General features: G+C 41.0%; 1 pseudogene; it reads right to left on the minus strand.

The window, feature by feature from the left end:
- Positions 1 to 316: 316 nt before the first annotated feature.
- LOC103412035 (serine/threonine-protein kinase ATR-like) lies at positions 317 to 18,525 on the minus strand (annotated as a pseudogene).
- Between the last annotated feature and the right edge of the window lie 1,435 nt (positions 18,526 to 19,960).

The following is a 19,960-nucleotide window of genomic DNA, read 5'->3' on the forward strand; positions in this document are numbered from 1 at the left end:
ATCAGAAGAGCTTGATAGGGATACATGTATTAGTTGTCAAGTGAAGGTACATTTATAATTGAACATGTTACAAGCATGAAGTATACAAACTATCGTCAACGTCGCCAAAACAACATCACATATATGCAGAGAATTCTGAATGCTCGTAGAATCCTAACCCCTCCTACACCACACAAACTAGCTATTGAGCAAGCAAGCCGTCAGCCGTCACAGCTAGGGGATGATACACAGAGCATCTATCTGTTAAGAGTGGAAATTTTGTACAAATGAGGCCTCTTTTGATGGATCTACTGAATCATAAAGCCACAATGCCACCCACACAATACTCTGTGTGTAATCTTTTGCTGTTGGCTAACTCCGGGGTTGTCAAGTTCAGCTGGGTTGTTCAGATTCCTCCAGTATCTGGCAGCAAGATAACATGACAACAGCATTTCTCATCACATAGCAACATCATAGCAGAATAGAAATCAAAACTCTAAAACAGAACCCGCGATCAATTACACTGCAAAACCAAGGCATCCACCAGATATACATATTTCCAAGATTTTTGTGGGTGACTGCTTCAGCTATTAATCTACAAGCCTGACCTTCTACGGCCAGTGGCAAAGATGGTGCCGCTCCGACACCAACAACTACTCCTTGCAACCTTGCCTCAATGTTACTGATTGGTCGCTGAAATGTTGATATAGAACACCATTAGTGATTGCTTCACAAACATGGATCACAAATGCAACTTCTGATCTTATATCCATATACAGGGAACTTTAGAAAAACAGACATCAAAACTTATCAATTCAGTTTAAACGTACAATGGAACAGCATCACTACCATAAAAAATTCCTTGCTCCCTCCCAACTCATTAATATATTTCCACATTCATCAGTTGGATTTGGGAGCAGCCTCTCCATAAATGGGGGTAAGGCTAGCCGACATTCACCTCTCCCAGACCCTGCGTAAAGCGGGAGCCTTGTGCACTGGGTACGACGACCTTTTTTATTCATCAGTTGGATATTATTTTAAGATGCATGAAATTTAAGGAATTTCAGATTATAGTTCAATACCAATGGCCGTTCAACAACAACAACAACAACAAAGCCTTTTCCCACTAAGTGGGGTCGGCTGAATATATGAATCCTAGAACGCCATTGCGCTCGGTTTTGTGTCATGTCCTCCGTTAGATCCAAGTACTCTAAGTCTTTTCTTAGAGTCTCTTCCAAAGTTTTCCTAGGTCTTCCTCTACCCCTTCGACCCTGAACCTCTGTCCCGTAGTCACATCTTCGAACCGGAGCGTCAGTCGGCCTTCTTTGCACATGTCCAAGTCACCGGAGCCGATTTTCTCTCATCTTTCCTACAATTTCGGCTACTCCTACTTTACCTCGGATATCCTCATTCCCAATCTTATCCTTTCTCGTGTGCCCACACATCCCACGAAGCATCCTCATCTCCGCTACACCCATTTTGTGTACGTGTTGATGCTTCACCACCCAACATTCTGTGTCATACAACATCGCTGGCCTTATTGCCGTCCTATAAAATTTTCCCTTGAGCTTCAGTGGCCTACGACGGTCACACAACACGCCGGATGCACTCTTTCCATCCAGCTCGTATTCTATGGTTGAAATCTCCATCTAATTCTCCGTTCTCTTGCAAGATAGATCCTAGGTAGCGAAAACGGTCGCTTTTTGTGATCTTCGCTAGATTGCTCCGGTCATTAGTGTGGATAAGTATATAAATGGATAGAGATAAGAAAGCAAACACAAGATGTACGTGGTTCACCCAGATTGGCTACGTCCACGAAATAGAAGAGTTCTCATTAATTGTGAAGGGTTTACACAAGTACATAGGTTCAAGCTCTCCTTTAGTGAGTACAAGTGAATGATTTAGTACAAATGACATTAGGAAATATTGTGGGAGAATGATCTCGTAATCACGAAACTTCTAAGTATCGAAGTGTGGTGTCGTCTTGACTTGCCTTATCTGTCTCATAGGTAGATGTGGCATCTTCTCTGGAAGTACTCTTCCTCCATCCAGGGGTGGTATCTTTAACTGGTGGAGATGCACAAGGTAATGTATCAATTTCACTTGAACCTTACTTGTAGTTTCAGGCTTGGTCAAGCGCGATACAAACCATGTAGTAGGAGTCCCCCAAGTCGCCGAGCTAGGGGGTTTGCTGAAAGAGGTGACAGACAAGGTAAGCAATCAGAGCTCCGACTGATTGTTCACCTTCTCCCCATCTTGCAGCAGCATGAAGGATAAAGAGAAGAAAAATGAGAAGATATGATATGAGATACTTTTGCTTTTGAAGAAGTAACTTTCCACAGGCTTATTCTTGAACTGAGCTGGAGGGTTTTCTGGTTTCCTCCAGAGTATAAGGCCGACTGAAGAATTTGAGGGTCAAAACAAGTCCATCAAATCTAGAGTACGTTCCATCCTGCTGATATGGGATACTTTTGCTTTTGACAGAGTAATGGATGTATCGGCACGTGTGCTGTTACGCTTGTCTCCACATGCTTCCTTGTATCCTTCGCACTTGCCTTATCTGTTCCTCAAGCAGATGCGGAATCTTCCCTGGAAACATAAGATGTTGAAGATGAGTACTCGAGAGCAATGCCAGGTAAGTAATCAGGTAAGGGGTTCCAGGCAGTCAGTTCCTGGCTGAAAGCTTGATTCCAAGTGTTGACTGATTGCTCTCTTTCTCCTTGTCTTGCAGGTAAAAACAAGGCCAAAAGAAAAGACAGGGAAAAAGCATGATATGGGATACTCTTGCTTTTAACCCTGATGATATGAGATATTCTTGCTCTAGTATAGCTTGTTTGCAGAGGTATTATCGGGGGGAAAGAAAGCTGAATATTTCGAAAGGCTTCGTTGGGAGTGCCCTCTCAGATATGATGAAGGGTTGAGCATTTTTGCAGGTCTGCCTGTCCGTTGGGGATGGAGGTCGACATATATAGGAGTCTCCCTAACAACAAGTAGTAATGCTATTCCTTTACCCTGCTTGGTCATAGCACGGTAGTGGGAGCTGCCAGTTTCACATGTTTTAACTCTGTCAGAGCACTTTGAAAAAGTGGTCTGTGGTATCTGGCTCTCGAGATTCGGAGAACGATGCCTCTTCGATTTTTGAGAAAGCAATCATGCTGGAGGTCTGACTCTCGAGATTCGGAGAGCAGTCTCTTCGATTTTTGAGGAAGTAATCATGTTGGGAGTCTGGCTCTCGAGATTCGGAGGGCAGTGCCTCTTCGATTTTGGAGCAAGCAATCTTGTTGGGAGTGTTGTCTCGAATGTGAGTAAAGGTTGGGCATGTTTGCTAGTCTACCTTGCCACGAAGCACAAAGGTTGACACACAGGGACTTTCCAATTCTCCAGCAATGGTACTGTTCCTTTACCCTCTCTTCGATTTTGAGAAAGTAGTCATGTTGGGAGTCTGGCTCTCGAGATTCGGAGGACGGTGCCTTTTCGATTTTGGAGCAAGCAATCTTGTTGGGAGTGTTTTCTCGAATGTGAGTAAAGGTTGGGCATGTTTGCTAGTCTACCTTGCCACGAAGCACAGAGGTTGACACACAGGGACTTTCCAATTATCCAGCAGTGGTACTGTTCCTTTACCCTTGTAGGTAATAATATGGTAGCTAGACCTTCAAAATTTATGTGTCTAAACTTTGTTAGTGCTGTTTCTTTGCTATTCTTTTACCTTTCTTGGTTAGAGCGATGTAGTGGGAGCTGCAAGCTTCACGTGCTCAACTTTGGCAGAGAACTTTGGCAAAGTTATCTGTGGTACCCATGAGCTATTGTTGCGTGTGGGAAGTGGGTGATTGAACAGTAAGATTCATGTGCTTTCTACTTCACCAGAAGTCTTCGACAGAATGCCCATAATTTCTGCAAAGCTGAGTGTGCGTGTGACAGGTGCTGACAAGGCTAGAAAAGTAGGTGCCTCTTCGGTTTCTGAGATCGGCCCTCGTGGTCTCTGAGCAGCCCAGCTTTTGAGAAAGCGAGCGCCTCTTCGATTGATTCGGAGAACGATGCCTCATCGATTTTTGAGAAAGCAATCATGCTGGGGGTCTGGCTCTCGAGATTCGGGGAGCAGTGTCTCTTCGATTTTTGAGAAAGTAATCATGTTGGGAGTCTGGCTCTCGAGATTCGGAGGGCGGTGCCTCTTCGATTTTGGAGCAAGCAATCTTGTTGGGAGTGTTTTCTCGAATGTGAGTAAAGGTTGGCCATGTTTGCTAGTCTACCTTGCCACGAAGCACAGAGGTTGACACACAGGGACTTTCCAATTATCCAGCAATGGTACTGTTCCTTTACCCTCTCTTCGATTTTTAAGAAAGTAGTCATGTTGGGAGTCTGGCTCTCGAGATTCGGAGGACGGTGCCTCTTCGATTTTGGAGCAAGCAATCTTATTGGAAGTGTTTTCTCGAATGTGAGTAAAGGTTGGGCATGTTTGCTAGTCTACCTTGCCACGAAGCACACAGGTTGACACACAGGGACTTTCCAATTATCCAGCAGTGGTACTGTTCCTTTACCCTTGTGGGTAATAATATGGTAGCTAGACCTTCAAAATTTATGGGTCTAAACTTTGTTAGTGCTGTTTCTTTGCTATTCTTTTACCCTTCTTGGTCAGAGCGATGTAGTGGGAGCTGCAAGCTTCACGTGCTCAACTTTGGCAGAGAACTTTGGCAAAGTTATCTGTGGTACCCATGAGCTATTGTTGCGTGTGGGAAGTGGGTGATTGAACAGTAAGATTCATGTGTTTTCTACCTCCCCAGAAGTCTTTGACAGAATGCCCATAATTTCCGCAAAGCTGAGTGTGCGTGTGACAGGTGCTGACAAGGCTGGAAAAGTAGGTGCCTCTTCGATTTCTGAGATCAGCCCTCGTGGTCTCTGGGGAGCCCAGCTTTTGAGAAAGCGAGCGCCTCTTCGATTTCTGAGATCGGCCTTCGTGGTCTTTGAGCAGCCCAACTTTTGAGAAAGCAAACGCCTCTTCGATTTCTGAGATCAACCCTCGTGATCTCTAAGCAGCCCAGCTTTTGAGAAAGCAAACGCCTCTTCGATTTCTGAGCAGGCGCCTCTTCGATTTCTGAAGCTCCGTCGAGTGCAGATTTTTATAGGGGCTGGCATTAAGTTCCAAAGCACACTTGAATCTCCACCAGTAGAAGCTTCATTCTTGCACTTCTAAGATCTTGATTTGTCCGACCTCTTCTCTCTTTAACACCTTTGAAAATGTCTGGCCCCTCTGACCGTCGTTTTGACTTGAACCTTGTTGAAGAGGCAGCCCCGCCTTCTCCAGACAACATATGGCGCCCATCCTTCGTCTCCCCTACTGGTCCTCTTACCGTTGGGGATTCCGTGATGAAGAATGATATGACCGCTGCGGTGGTGGCCAGGAACCTTCTCACTCCCAAAGATAACAGACTACTTTCCAAACGGTCTGATGAGTTAGCTGTTAAGGATTCGCTGGCTCTCAGTGTTCAGTGTGCAGGTTCTGTGTCTAATATGGCCCAACGCCTATTTGCTCGAACCCGCCAAGTTGAATCATTGGCGGCTGAAGTGATGAGTCTCAAACAGGAGATTAGAGGGCTCAAGCATGAGAATAAACAGTTGCACCGGCTCGCACATGACTATGCTACAAACATGAAGAGGAAGCTTGACCAGATGAAGGAAACTGATGGTCAGGTTTTACTTGATCATCAGAGATTTGTGGGTTTGTTCCAAAGGCATTTATTGCCTTCGTCTTCTGGGGCTGTACCGCGTAATGAAGCTCCAAATGATCAACCTCTGATGCCTCCTCCTTCTAGGGTTCTGTCCAGTACTGAGGCTCCAAATGATCCCCCTCCGGTGCCTTCTCTTTCTGGGGCTCTACCGACTGCTGAGACTTCTCCTAAGCAACCTTTGTGAAGGCTCCCTCTTGTGTGTTTATTTTGACTCATGTATATGTACATATTTGCAGCTTATCGGGGATATCAATAAATAAGCTTTTCTTCATTTCAACGTATTGTGTTAAATACACCAAAGCCTTCTTCGCTAAGTTCTTTGAATTTTCTTTTGTTGAAGCTTGTATGTTGAAGCTTTCTGAGTGGAGCATGTAGGTTGGGGTAGTGTTCCCTTAATTTCCCGAGTGAGGAAAACTTCTCGGTTGGAGACTTGGAAAATCCAAGTCACTGAGTGGGATCGGCTATATGAATCTTAGAACGCCATTGTGCTCGATCCTGTGTCATGTCCTTCGTTAGATCCAAGTACTCTAAGTCTTTTCTTAGAGTCTCTTCCAAAGTTTTCCTAGGTCTTCCTCTACCCCTTCGGCCCTGAACCTCTGTCCCATAGTCGCATCTTCTAATCGGAGCGTCAGTAGGCCTTCTTTGCACATGTCCAAACCACCGTAACCGATTTTCTCTCATCTTTCCTTCAATTTCGGCTACTCCTACTTTACCCCGGATATCCTCATTCCTAATCTTATCCTTTCTCGTGTGCCCACACATCCAACGAAGCATCCTCATCTCCGCTACACCCATTTTGTGTACGTGTTGATGTTTCACCGCCCAACATTCTGTGCCATACAGCATCGCCGGCCTTATTGCCGTCCTATAAAATTTTCCCTTGAGCTTCAGTGGCATACGGCGGTTACACAACACGCCGTTGCATAAAGAAAATCTTTGCTCCCATTCTATCAGGTGGATATTGTTTATGAAAGACCAAGAAACACTACAATGGACCTAGAATGCCAATGCAATAATGATACAGGGTTATTCTGTCTTCTAGGGACAATTTACTCAAGAAATGCTTTTTAGTCAACTTGCAACAGTTTGACATGGTAGGCCTTGCGAAAATCCCAACTTAGATCAATTACGAAATGATAAATCAATGTCATTACTAACTTTACATTTAAAAGAAAAAAAAATACAACGGTTAAGGTAAACCTGTCACAACAACTTCAATAGAAGATAACAACAGATTGAAACCTGTGCATGTCGATTCTGAACTTCTACTCCACTGGACTTGTGAGATTTTGTCCATTCCACAAGAGGATCGTGGACGAAAGTTTCAAGAACGCTCATTAAAGTCTCCCTATGCATCCTCAGTACTGAAAGTGTGATTTCACAGACCCTCAAAAAGATTCCCTCATATCCAGTGATGCCCAAGCCATCAATCATATTCTGCAGGTGTCATAACAGTCGCCATGAATATTAATAAGAAACAATTAAGATTGGAAATGATTATATTACAATCGTTAGTAGATGAAGTATTTATTGTGCTCAAACTAAAATATTCTAGTCATGTTAGATAATTTTGATAATCAGCATACAATGACTTCTTTTATTTTCGGATACAGATGTTATCTTCTTTATTTTCTTCTCGCAGAAGGTACTCATCAACCAATAAATAAACAGCCTAATGAAATATAGTTATGCTTACTTTTTTGCTCCAAAAAAAGAAGTATTAGAAACTTGCCACAATGAAAACAGCATTTATGCATACGCTTCTCTCACCTGAGTCAGCCTGAAAGGCACCAGCTCAGGCTTCTCCAACTGCAAGCCTTTGTCAAATAAGCAACTGAAATCAACATGAACAGTCTCCTGTTGTAGAATCAAAAAGAACGTTTTCACCATGTCGATCACCGAGCCCCTACAATATGGCCAACCATGGACCAAACTGCAGTGGTGTGTGCATAAGCAATCCGAGCCCTAAACCAAGCAGCTGGCTCAGAAAAAGTGGTCAAGAACCATTTATGGAATACTGGGGGGAACATTGGAAGAATTTTGTCCTTCAGAATCACATCTTCTGGTATTTTACCTTGGCATTGGTCATAAATCCATTTGATATGAGGATTTGACTTTTGCCTATCAAATTTTCCACAGTTTATGTATATGTCTTGAAGTATATGCCGAAGTCCACAAGTGTGAGGCACCCATTCTATCATACCACAGTCCTCTGTCAAAGGAATTACCGCAAAGGTGTGAATGCAGAGTTTCCTCAGACGGCTTTCTGGGTATTTAGACAGCAAACAGTTTATCATTGCAGTGAACTCCATCATGCGGGCATCTTTCCTAAGGTCATCCTTGGGTTTGCAGAGGAATGGGCGTTCAATGCCATCACTGCCTAATAAAATAATCTGAAATGCAAAGGAGGATGATTAAATATTACAAAGATTATGTAATGACACAGAAAATCACCAGTTCACAGGACATGCCCAAGTGACAAAGGGAAAACTCAGATAACTCTCCAAAAATCTTCTCCAAATCCACAGTTTTTGCTCTTTACCACAAGTTATTTAGAAATCTATCCGGTTAGTATTGGACTCAGCATGTAAATTTAGAAATGATTTCCAGATGGTGATTGGTGACTATAGCTTTTATTAAGTTAGAAAAAGGGGGTGGGTGGGTTTATTCTGCTATTTCATAACTTTAAAAATCAATTCATAAGCATTTAGGAGGACAAACCAGCATGCATAAGAAATTTGGTAGTATGACGCATTCTCAATATATTCCCTGATATGGCATACCACAGATTAATCAGTTGAATTACAAGTATGATAAGATATAGAACCTACCTTCTTAGGCCGTTGTAGAGATGAAAGAATCTCAGCCTCATCACCAATTCCTGATATTGTAGGAAGATCAGTTGCTGAAAAAATATCTTATCTAAGTGAGTCACTGAGCTTCCCGCCATATGTTCGTAGGCTAATAGTTAGAGACTGCTGAATTGGCATGATAATTCCCAGTGGCATCATCCTCCGTAAGGCACTAAATTCAGTTGAGATATTAATTGGTTTTGCCTTTGACTGACCAGGATGGAAGCACAACTTAATTAAGTGATCAATAAGATTTGCAAACGGAACAAATAGATTGCTGCCAGTATTTCCTTGGCTGAACCCTTTCCATGCAGCCTGTAGGATTTCTGCAGCTGCCTCCCGTCTTGAAGGAACAGTCGACTTTGAAACTGCTGCCATAATCCAAAGAGCTTGTTGTGGGTATTGCCGGAGAACAGTTGTGATTATGTTTTTGACCAATCGAACAACTTCCTCATTCTGATGGCAAATTCTGGAAACCAACTGTGGTAGTACTGTTAACCACTGGTATGTTGGCAAATCCTTCAAACATCCTCGCATGATCTTTATTACCTAAACAAAATAGAAAGGAACATAGAATGGAGAAACCAGAGTTTAAATGTAACTAAACAAATTAAAGTTTATCTTCGACATCCAATACTTACCGTCTCATGATTTTTTTTTTTTAAACTCTTTACTGGATGCAGTGCCACTTGTTAGATACATACTTCCAAAGTCAAACCATAGGGTTAACAATCTTGGAAGTGCTTGAAAGAGATTTTTGTGACCCATATAAAGCCCCTTTGCATAAAATAACAGTACATCAGGTAAATAAGACCACCAAGGCTTCTCAGTGCTTAAATTTGGAGAACCAACAATAGCACTATTTGATGGCATTTTCCTTGCACCGAGTTCAATGTTTTCTTCCTGACGTTTCCTGGCATCAGCAAGCAATTCCTCACAATACTTAGCAATATAGAAATATCCTTTCTCCCACTTGGGCTGCAGTTCCCTCACCCTCGTATAAAGACATAATACATCTTCTTTCTGCTTTTGCCTAGTGTGTTGGATCCACCTAGTATATAGTAGGGTCTTTGCAATATCTCGATTCTCATTCAAAGCTTGAGTATCACAAACTAAAAGTGGCTGGTTCAGTGGAACCAGTGAAAGACTAGTAATTGATGAAATTGCAGAGGAACCAACAATCTCTACAGGCATGTTCAGGAGAGACTGCTGCAACTGTGCAATGGCACCATCAGATCGCCGGGTGCTCCATAGAAGTTTAACCTTCTCCATGTGAACATTAGGTCCACCTGTAGCTTGAGCTTCTAGAATCGTCTGGTTTGCTGTCTCATAATGACCAGCCATGCGGCAGAGCTTTGCATATTGAAGCCAGCAGTTCCCAACTTGAGCTCCCAGAGCACTGGCAGCAAAAACCAATCTGCAGAAGGCCAAACGTGGCTCTCTTGCCCAGAGTGATGGCTGTGTAAACCTGAGACGGTTTTCCCAGTTCTCCATCAATTGGAGAACCCATGATCACCCAGTTGGAATGATTTCTCCAAGAAAGACTCATCAACAAGAAGAGAGTGAAAGTTCTCAAGCTCTCGTAGAAGGTGAAGTTTTACAACAAATGGGTAGGCCCGTACATAGGAATCCATGCCTGCAGCAGCGAGAGGAGCAATGAGCGCTTGCTTTGAGAGGGCAATTTTTTCAGCAACTGAGAACTGATCCTTCTTCATCATTGCCTGGAGAATCTTTGCAACATCCATATCAAATGAAGCATTACTTTCAGAACTGCTACAAAGCAGGCCTTCTTCATCAGCTCCACTAAGATACTCATCCATCAAATCCCACCTGCCAAGCCTCCATGCTGCCTGCACACCTTGCATGCACCATGTTTTCTTGTACTGGGGAACCCTTGAGATTAAGCCATCCATATGAGTAACCATGGCCTGAAGGTGACACATGTTTAACAAAGAGTTAAGGACATCAGAATGCCTTTGAACTGATGTTGGTTCCATCTGCAAAGCTTGTTCACAAGAAGTTATAGCCTCTGCCCAGTTTCCGGCTTTTTTGTTTATTAAAAGCTGGTCCTGCAATTGTAATCCCATACATTTACGTAAACACGCAAAGCCAGAAAGGCCATCAGGCTCATCTAGGCAGCTATATATTTCCATTAGGTATGAAACGTCTTCATCATCAAAGGTGCCATGAAATGTCTTCAGCATCAAAGATGCCACTTTTATCAGATGCAGGGTTGAAAGAACCTGACTTTCCCCTCACATATGACTCAAAGTACATTAAGGACCTTGCATAAACCTGGCACCTGAAGGAGTCCCTGGCAAGGGTTACCTTAGAAATTGCTGACAACAGTTCTGAAACATATTTACATTGTACAAGGAGATGCTCCTGATCTGCAGAAGAGTTACGAGTTTGATCCTTTGTCTTTGATGCTTGTTGCTTAGAAGCCAATGATTGAGAAGCCTGGGAAAGAGCTCATTCTTGTTTAGTGTCATCCACCCATTGACCAAGATTATCAAGGAGAGTGAACACAGCTTGAATGCAAACTTCAATTTTCCCACCCTTCACTCCATGAGCTGCATCCCCACTGTTATCAGATGCTGCAACATCAAGAACACATAGGATTTCTTCTGTTATGCCATGACGTGCCCCCTCTGTGCCATGACAAACAGCATTAAGAACCAGATATGGAAGCAGATATATTGCTGTCTGCATATCATGATGCACTATACCTCGACATGCATTGAAAATGCTGCTACGAGAACCAGTGGCATGTGAAGTCAACTTTCTTATCCAAGAGAATATCCATCTCCTGAATGACATAGATGGCCTGTAAATTGGGCCAACAAATGAAGAATCAGCAAAATTGAGAAGTTGAAACCTAGAGGTTAAGCAAGGGGCAATTATCTCTTTAACGTAATTGGAGAATCTATCCCATAATCTTTGACCCCTTCTATTCATCTGACTGCTACCATCAGTACTCATAATCCCAGATGCAGCAACATTCAAAGCTCTTTGCCCCTTGGAATCTCTGACGTGGATGAAGCAGCATTCTCATCTAATGAGGCCGCACAACCGGCAATCTTTAACAGTTCCTGTATAGCCAATGCAGCTGAGTCTTGCATTACAGTGTCAGGTGCAGCTCTAAAAGCCCTTGCAAGGTGCTTGTGAATTAACTCATAGATAAGGTCATCATCCAAGCATTCAATTTTAAAGCGTTGGCATGAAAATCCTTTCAGTTTAGCAGGGTCAACTGCACCCAGGGCCCCAAGGCAATCAGCACACACCAACTTCAGCCGCTGTCCAACTGCAGTCCTTAATTCTTCTGCTCATCCTCTTAGTAAGGATGTGATTAAAGAACTCAAAATATCCATATCTGTACCACCTTCAGCAGTTATCAGAGATGTAACCTGTTCCTGTTTCAGGCTCAACAACTTGCTCAACTCACAAACTACCATATATCTCACATTTAAGCACTCATGATTCAAACCATCAACGACATCACTCAATCGATCCTTCAATGTCATGGACCCTTGCACTTCTTGTATAGCTTTGTTCACTTCTGTTAGAGCTGAAATGCTGGGCAATGGAGGGAACTCGCGTATATGCTGCTTTAGAACTACCCTGTTATTTAGCACAAGTTCTTCCAAAAATTTTACCGCTTTATCTAGATGTATAGGATTTTCGTCATGTCTCTCTAAAAAAGGAACGAGGGCAGAAAAAACTTGAGAGATTACATATTTAGTGCAGCTGCACAATGAAAAAAATCAGCACAGAAAGACCCTCACTCTGGAGGGCTTCTTTATCAATAGCATGCATGAGAAGAACCATCAGTTTAGGCACATATGTAGTAAGGTGAGAACCCATCCTTTTAATCAGCATCTCAATACGCTGTAAGGCTTGTTTATGCAGTGAAATGTCTTCTGCATGGAGCATCTTTCTGTCAATACTGTTAAGAAGGCCAACAAAATGATTCCCCAAAAAGCTTGGAAGATCTTCACCACCAGTCAGAACTCTAGCAACCTCTTTTATCATCTCAGGTACTCTTGCTAACCTGTAAGCATATATGAAATGTTAACACGTTGGCAGAATTCTTGCATCTGTTGCAGCACAGAAGAATTGTACTAGTACATATCCCTGCTACAGATATTCACAATCTCGCTAGTTAGTAGCCAAAATCAATTAAAATTTAAAGTATTAAAAGAATTCCTCAGGCATATCTGAGTGAAAAGAACATTATAACCAACAGGATGCACTTGCAAAAACAATGGGGTAAACTACAACTTCATACCTTCTGTTTATCTCATCTGAATCACCTCCATCTAAAAAGCATATGAGTTCGTCCAAAAGGGCAGGTAATGCAGCGGCAGAGATTTCTTGTTTGTCAGAACCAGTCTGTGTGTGGTAAAACTGCAAAGCAACAACTAACCCTCGTGCATCTGCTCGATGGAGAGCAAAAGCTAGCACTTTTGGAAGCCAATTAACTATAAGAGCCACCAAATCAGTGTTTAAACACTTGGCCAGTTCATATAATGTTTCAAGTGCTTGATCATCATCCTGCTGAGACACTACAAGTTTCGGAAGAACAACAGGAATCATTTTCTTGACAAGTTCTTCTGTTGCAATACCAAGAACGGATTCTGTAAACTCTTTGACCATAATTGGACGGCTAGACAGCCTCACAGATAAATAATCAAATAGTTCATTTTGAACATGAACAACTTTCAAAAGTAATAGTTCAAATCCTCCTTTAAGATGAAAGTAGCAAGATTTCTGTATCAACTTTGATGCCTTCAGTCTCACTGTCGTGTGGATTATCAAGCTGATCAACCAACAATAAAAGAGAAAACAAAAATAATTGACTGTTAATGTCAACTGCAGCCATTATTTCTGCTGTTGATTCCAAAAGAGTCTCAAAGATTTTGGGGTCGTTAGTTTCTGAAAGGGCATGCTTCATTATGTTAAAAAGTTCTTGTTCTTTACTTTTATTTGTTACATCCTCATCAGGAAATAAGCAACTCAAAAAAGAATCCTCAAGGAATGAACTAATCTGAGTGCAGAATGCATCTCTTACAGCCTTCTTACCATTAAGTAGAAAATATTCAACACACTTAATCCATTCAAATCTAGACACAATCAGATTCCTTATGCTCCCGTGTACAAATATTCGGTGAATATTTTTCACACAAGCAACTTGGACCTCTTCCGATGATTCATCATAAAGAAGTTTGAGAAATAGAAACTGCAGATGGGCAAAATCACAATCCAAAATAGTTTCTCTGTTGTGCATATCAGGCGGATGCATCACTTTTGAAAATGACTCAGTATTGAGTTGAACACTTCTGTCACACTTTGAACACCAGAATCCTTGCAGAAAATAATCCATTGTTTGGCTATGTTTCTCATTTTTCATATTTAAAACTAATCTGCACCGACTTCTATTCATGCCATCTCCATCATTACACAAACCATACAGGCATGACAAAAAACCAATAGAAATGGGAATAATATTCTTAACCTTCTCACTTCTCTCTCCCCCCAAGAACTTGCAAGTGTGAGAAAAATGTAATTTAAGGAACAGAAGAGTTAGTATAACCTTACTACTTCCATAATCACATCATCAGGACTCTAGAACTTATCATGTAAGCATAGGGCAACCAAAACTACAAATGCATTGCAAATCATTCCACTCCCAAACCTCAAGTAGTTAAACAGTATACCATTTCCATTTAAGTAAGAATGTAAAAATTGCAAGTTTCCGTGCATATGGCCATCCATGATAACTCCTTTCTATTTGTGTGATATAATTTTTCAAGTAAGAAGATAAGTTTCATAATTTTCTCTTTTTTCGTCAATGAAGCCTCCAATAACATTAATTATAAGATCCAATTTTCAATACTCACGCATTATCAATATATTCATACATTTAAGAACTTTGATTATATATATTACTAATAATGTGAAAAATGCAAGAACAAATAAGTAAAAGTTTAGTGTTCTCTTACTCAACAAGCCTTCTTGATATATGTGGCAGCCAACCGATACCAGACCACAGTTATGCAAATCTCAGGGACCAAAGTTATGTGTTATACCCTCAACTTAACGGAGTTTTTTAACGGAATGACCAAAATAATGGATGGTGGACAATCTCAGGGACCACTTCTATTGATTTTAAATCTCAGGGACCAAAGTTATGTGTTATGCAAATCTCAAGGACCATTTTGACTAAAAAACCAATATAAAAATATTAACATTCACTACGATGGAATCACAACTTATGCATGGAACTCCAGTATTTAACAACTAAACCCCAGAGAATGGGGTACCTGTAAGAAGACAGACACAAGAAAATCTAGTGCAACAATAGCAACCATTTCCCACCATCACTGAAAGAGAACTATCAAATTTGACCTTGTCTTTTCTACTTTTTAGTTTTTAAAAAATAAAATGAAAACAAGTCTAGGTAGTGATACTTTAAACTGGCATTTTCAATAACAAACACGCACACTGGAGTTCCATATGGAAGATCTCAGTCACTAATGCATCTCTGACAACTAAGACTCATCTTCCGGGGAAACTTTGATCAAGAAATGAGATTAAAATCAACTGTGAAATAACACCTCTTTCCTGATTTCAGAATGGGTGCCATTATTATTCAAGAAGGTGCACAAAATGAGATGATTGAGACTCGGATACTCAGCATTTACCAAAAGACAACACCCAATGTACTTTCAAAGAAAAAAAAATGAAAGAAAAGGAAGAAAGATCATAAAAGATTGCCAATTATCTTGAAAGAATTTAAGAACCAAAACTGAGATGACACGTCAATATGGCAAAAGCAAGACCATTCTTGAGGACCCATCTACTTACTCTGCAAAAGCAGCATGCTGTGAATTCCTTCCAGGTAGATGGAAATATCAAGTGCATCTGAAATTCCTTGCTTTGCCTACATAATATAACTCTTATTTAGTAGTAGGTGAAAATGAGTACACTAATGAAAAGTCTACAAGTCTAAACCAACATACCTGCTGGCATACCCAGGGCATCCATGCATACATCTGACGAAAGATGCTTAGTGACAGATTGGTCTCTGGATATCTACAGAAGGCAATGCAAAGCAAGCTAAGAGCTCTTAATGCAGCATCTGGTCTTAAAGAATCAGGATGGACACCAGGAGGTTTTACAAATCCAACAAAAGAAAGTAGCGACTTATGCATATAATCTGCATAATTTTCTCTTTCACACGCAACTGTATGAGTATGCTTGCATTCCCCCCGAGAATTAGAATCCAAACTCATACTGTCTTCATCTGCCTTTTGCCTTTTATTCTTGAAAGTATCCAAATCCTGTAAAGGCCTTTTTTCTCCAACCCTCGAGTTTTCATTTGATTTATCACTTAGTGATGATAAACTATGACAGTTACTATTTGTAATTCTCCATCCAACAAGATTGGGACTAATTATAGAGAGAGCTACTTTTAGGCAATCTATCAACGAGAAGCAGGGTTCGGGATAAGAAAGCACATAAAGGAGAGACTCTGGCCTCCAGATATTAGGAGGGCACATTTTGGCAATCTGTATGTATGCATTACACAGTGCAACCTGAAATAAAAATTATTTTCAAGACATCAATCCCCCAGATCTGTTACCCATACACAAGGCATGAATGGCTCAAAGACCACCCAAGGACGAATCATAAACGATGTTTCTGAAATGTAAGCCCAAGTGTTGGCATACCAAGGTAAAATTAGAATATAATACTGGATGTAAGGATTTCATTTATAAGTCTCATGTATACAACAAAAAAAAAATTCCCCAAAAAGAAACTTATTATGCCACAAAGCCCACTAATACATAAAGATGACCAAAAGCACTAATGAATCTTTGAACCATGCGCTACAAACCACATAAACGCCTGCAGGTTTGCAATACCCATCTATATATGATATCTACCCCAGTACATCATGCATTACCTGTCTTTACATGTCTAAATTCATTTCTCTTCTGTTTCATGCATAATCAACTTGAAACCCAGCGCTGTGCAGACTGACCCTAAACATCAAATCGTGTATAAACCCAACTCGGAGACAAGTGCTTCTCAAGCATCGAGGATTTTAATGGAAAAAAAGTTCAGCAGTAAACTTAATAAGACCCTAAGAACCACACGTGATGTTTGTATATGCACAAAAGAACATGAACTAATGACAGCGGTCTACAACATGATTTAAGGGTATCAAAAATTAATACTAATCAATTTGACCAAAAATAGTATCATAATTGTAACAAAAAGAGAAACATTGCTTTGAAAGTTCATTTAACCGGGTGATTTTCACTTTGCACTCCAATAAAATTCTAATAGCAAACAATCAAAGTTTTGAGCATTCAAAGACAGACCTGAACACAGGAAACCCTTCTTTGTCCTCCCTTATTATAGTTGATATCGACTGAATTATATTCTGATAAGGAAGGATGTCATGGTTTATCCCTGATCCAACAACACATGCAAATTCAAAACATGCCTTGCATAAAATTCACATAGTTAAAATTCTACAGAATAAGGATGCTTACATATCTGAAACTGAATCAGCTTTGTAATATTTCTTTCAAATCGCACTAAAACCATAAAATTGAATTTTACACTAACAATGCCAGCATAAAGCAATCGATGCTCACCATCTGCAAATCAGCATCCCCATAACATAAGAGGGAACATGCATCCCGAACAAAAGGCACATTGATGAGTCCTTCCACCTACAGAGTTCCTTCAGTTAAGCATCTACCAAGAATCTTTATCATCCAGGTTGCAAAAGGTTGCCACCTTGTTCTGCCTGTAAGGTTAATCAAGACACCAATCCCATCATCCGGTTTATTACTTGTCAGAAGATCTCCAAGATGATCAGGGTCATCAAAAACTCCATTGAAGGACTCACAAAAACACCTTAAAGTCAATTTAGTCGATTCTGTAATATTTGAAACGTCCGCACACACTGATGCCACACACAAAATGTCTGAATAAAGACAAAGACATATTAGCTTTCTTGTATGCATACAAAGGTACTCGAACTAAGAGATCATAACATCTTGTTGAACAACATTGCATTCTCACCTCGAACAACATTGCATTCTCACCTCGAACAACTAGCATGGAATCAATGAAAAACCGACGGTAAGCATCCTGTGCTCCAGTACGAAGTAGCGCTAAAAGTGGTCCAACAGTCTCAACTATTACTCCATGCCTAGAACTAAAACAACAGAAACTACTTTTGAGCATAAAATCACAACGAAAACCAATCGAAATAACCACAATCACGTAATGTTCGCGCAGAATGAGCTCATTTTTCAATCCCCAAAGCTGTTTTCAATTTCCGATACGAAGCAAAAGAAGCTGAAAAGCAATTAAAAGTTCGTGAATGAAAATTGAAGTCGCTCGCTTACCGAAACGAGGGCTCTGCGAAGAAAGGCAAGATGAGACCGAGCAGAGGAAGAATTGCGGTGGCCTTTCCATGGTAGAAAACTCCGGGTAAATGCCTAGCAGTGATAACGATGAGCTTCAATACAGCTATCACTTCTCGCTCGTCCGCTGCAGACAGTGAAAAATTACACTCAAAACGCCGTCGCATTGTGCTTCACTATAGAGAGAGAGAGAGAGAGAGAGAGAGAGAGAGAGAGAAGGGGAAAAGGGGGTACCTGAGGGAGATGGAACGACGGAGGAGTGGAGGAGGTCGGGGAGGACGGCGCGGAATCGGATCACCAAATCGTCGTCGTAGTGGTTGTTAGGAGGAGTGGAGGGAGCCGCTATGCGCTCTCGGAGCTCGTGAACGAGGCTCGATAGGTTCGCCATTCCCATTCTCTCTCATGCCCTCTCTCTCCCTCTCTTTCTTCTTCCCTCCCAATTTCGAAGTGAACTACAAGAGGAAAGTACCCGCTTCACTCCCGCTCTGTCAGAAATCAGCCGCCTCCTTCGCCATGGGCCCACTTCTGTATCTGGGTTGGGCCCAGCCCAAACTGATGACGTCACTTTCTTTTTTAGTTTCAGGATGTCTTTTGTTAGAGCAACTCTAGCGTAACAAATGCCTCATAGGGCAACTTCATATTCAATCTCCTTCAATAAACAGTAACTACCTTTAATGAACAGTAACTGCATTTTGCATCTCCACTCCTAATCTGAATTAAGCCTGAGCCGGGGTAGTACCGAAACCAAACTCGTAGCAAAATTTCGGTACGGTACGAATGGGTGTACCGACTTAGTACCAAACCTAATAGGTTCGGTTTGATTCGGTCCAAGTATAGGTTCGGTTCGGTTCTGGGCATTTAAGGAACAATGCCCAAATCAATTTTTGGCCCAAAATTAACAAAGTTCACACAAAACTATTTTTGGCCCAAATTTACAACAATAAAAACACAAATAGATTTGCCCAAAAAAAAAGAAGCCCAAATCAGCAAGTTGCTTCCCCCAAAAAAAGTGTGTGGGAAATAAGTCAATCCCTTCAACAATTCAATCCGACAACATTAAACATCAAAAAATTTAATCCAACAACATCAAACATAAACAAATTCAATCCAACAACAAAGTTCAAGTAAATGCCTTATGGCATTAGTACAAACCAAAATGAAAAATCAAAGTTCTAAGTCAAAGCCTTATGGCATTAATACAATCCAAATGTAATAGCAAACATCAAACTAAATGTCTTAATAACCAATAAGTTCAATTCATATAAAATAAAAGAAATTACCCTTTAGGGGCCTTACGCTTGACACCCTTGGTGGTTAGAGGTTTGTGAGGATTTGAAGGAACCTTTGATTAAGCACCTCTTGAAGCTCGAGGAGGTCGGTTAGAAGCTTGTGAAGCAGATGCTTGAGAAGGCCGGGTAAGAGCTTGTGAAAACAACGCTTGTTGTTCCGGATTATTAATAGAGAGAGAAGAAATGCTTGATGTCAACAACTCTACATAATACAAAAATATACACAACTTATAAACACAAAGAATAAAATCTAAAAAATTATAACAAACAAGAACTAAGAAGAGAAATAAGAAATTATCCGCTTCAATACTTTCATAGAACTCTAAGTGCTCCAACGAAGGTGCATCATCTTCTAAGGTGATAATATCATCACCCATCATCCAATTATGCATGCAAATTAAGGCCTCCACTGATTTAGGAGTTAAAGAACTCCTAAAATCCGAAATTACTCTCCCTCCGGTACTAAAAGCATTCTCCGAAGCCACGGTAGATGCTTGAATAGCAAATATGTCTTTTGCAATGGCCGCCAATATAGGATACTTGCAACCATTAGTCTTCCACCATGAGATAATTTTAAAAGCACTCTTGGTTTCTTTGTCCACCTTCTCTAAAGGATCTAACAAATATGAATCCACCTCATCTCCCACCACTTGCTCCTCAATCTCTTC

The sequence above is a fragment of the Malus domestica genome, chromosome 10, assembly GCF_042453785.1.
Source record: "Malus domestica chromosome 10, GDT2T_hap1".
In the NCBI taxonomy this organism is placed as follows: domain Eukaryota; kingdom Viridiplantae; phylum Streptophyta; class Magnoliopsida; order Rosales; family Rosaceae; genus Malus; species Malus domestica.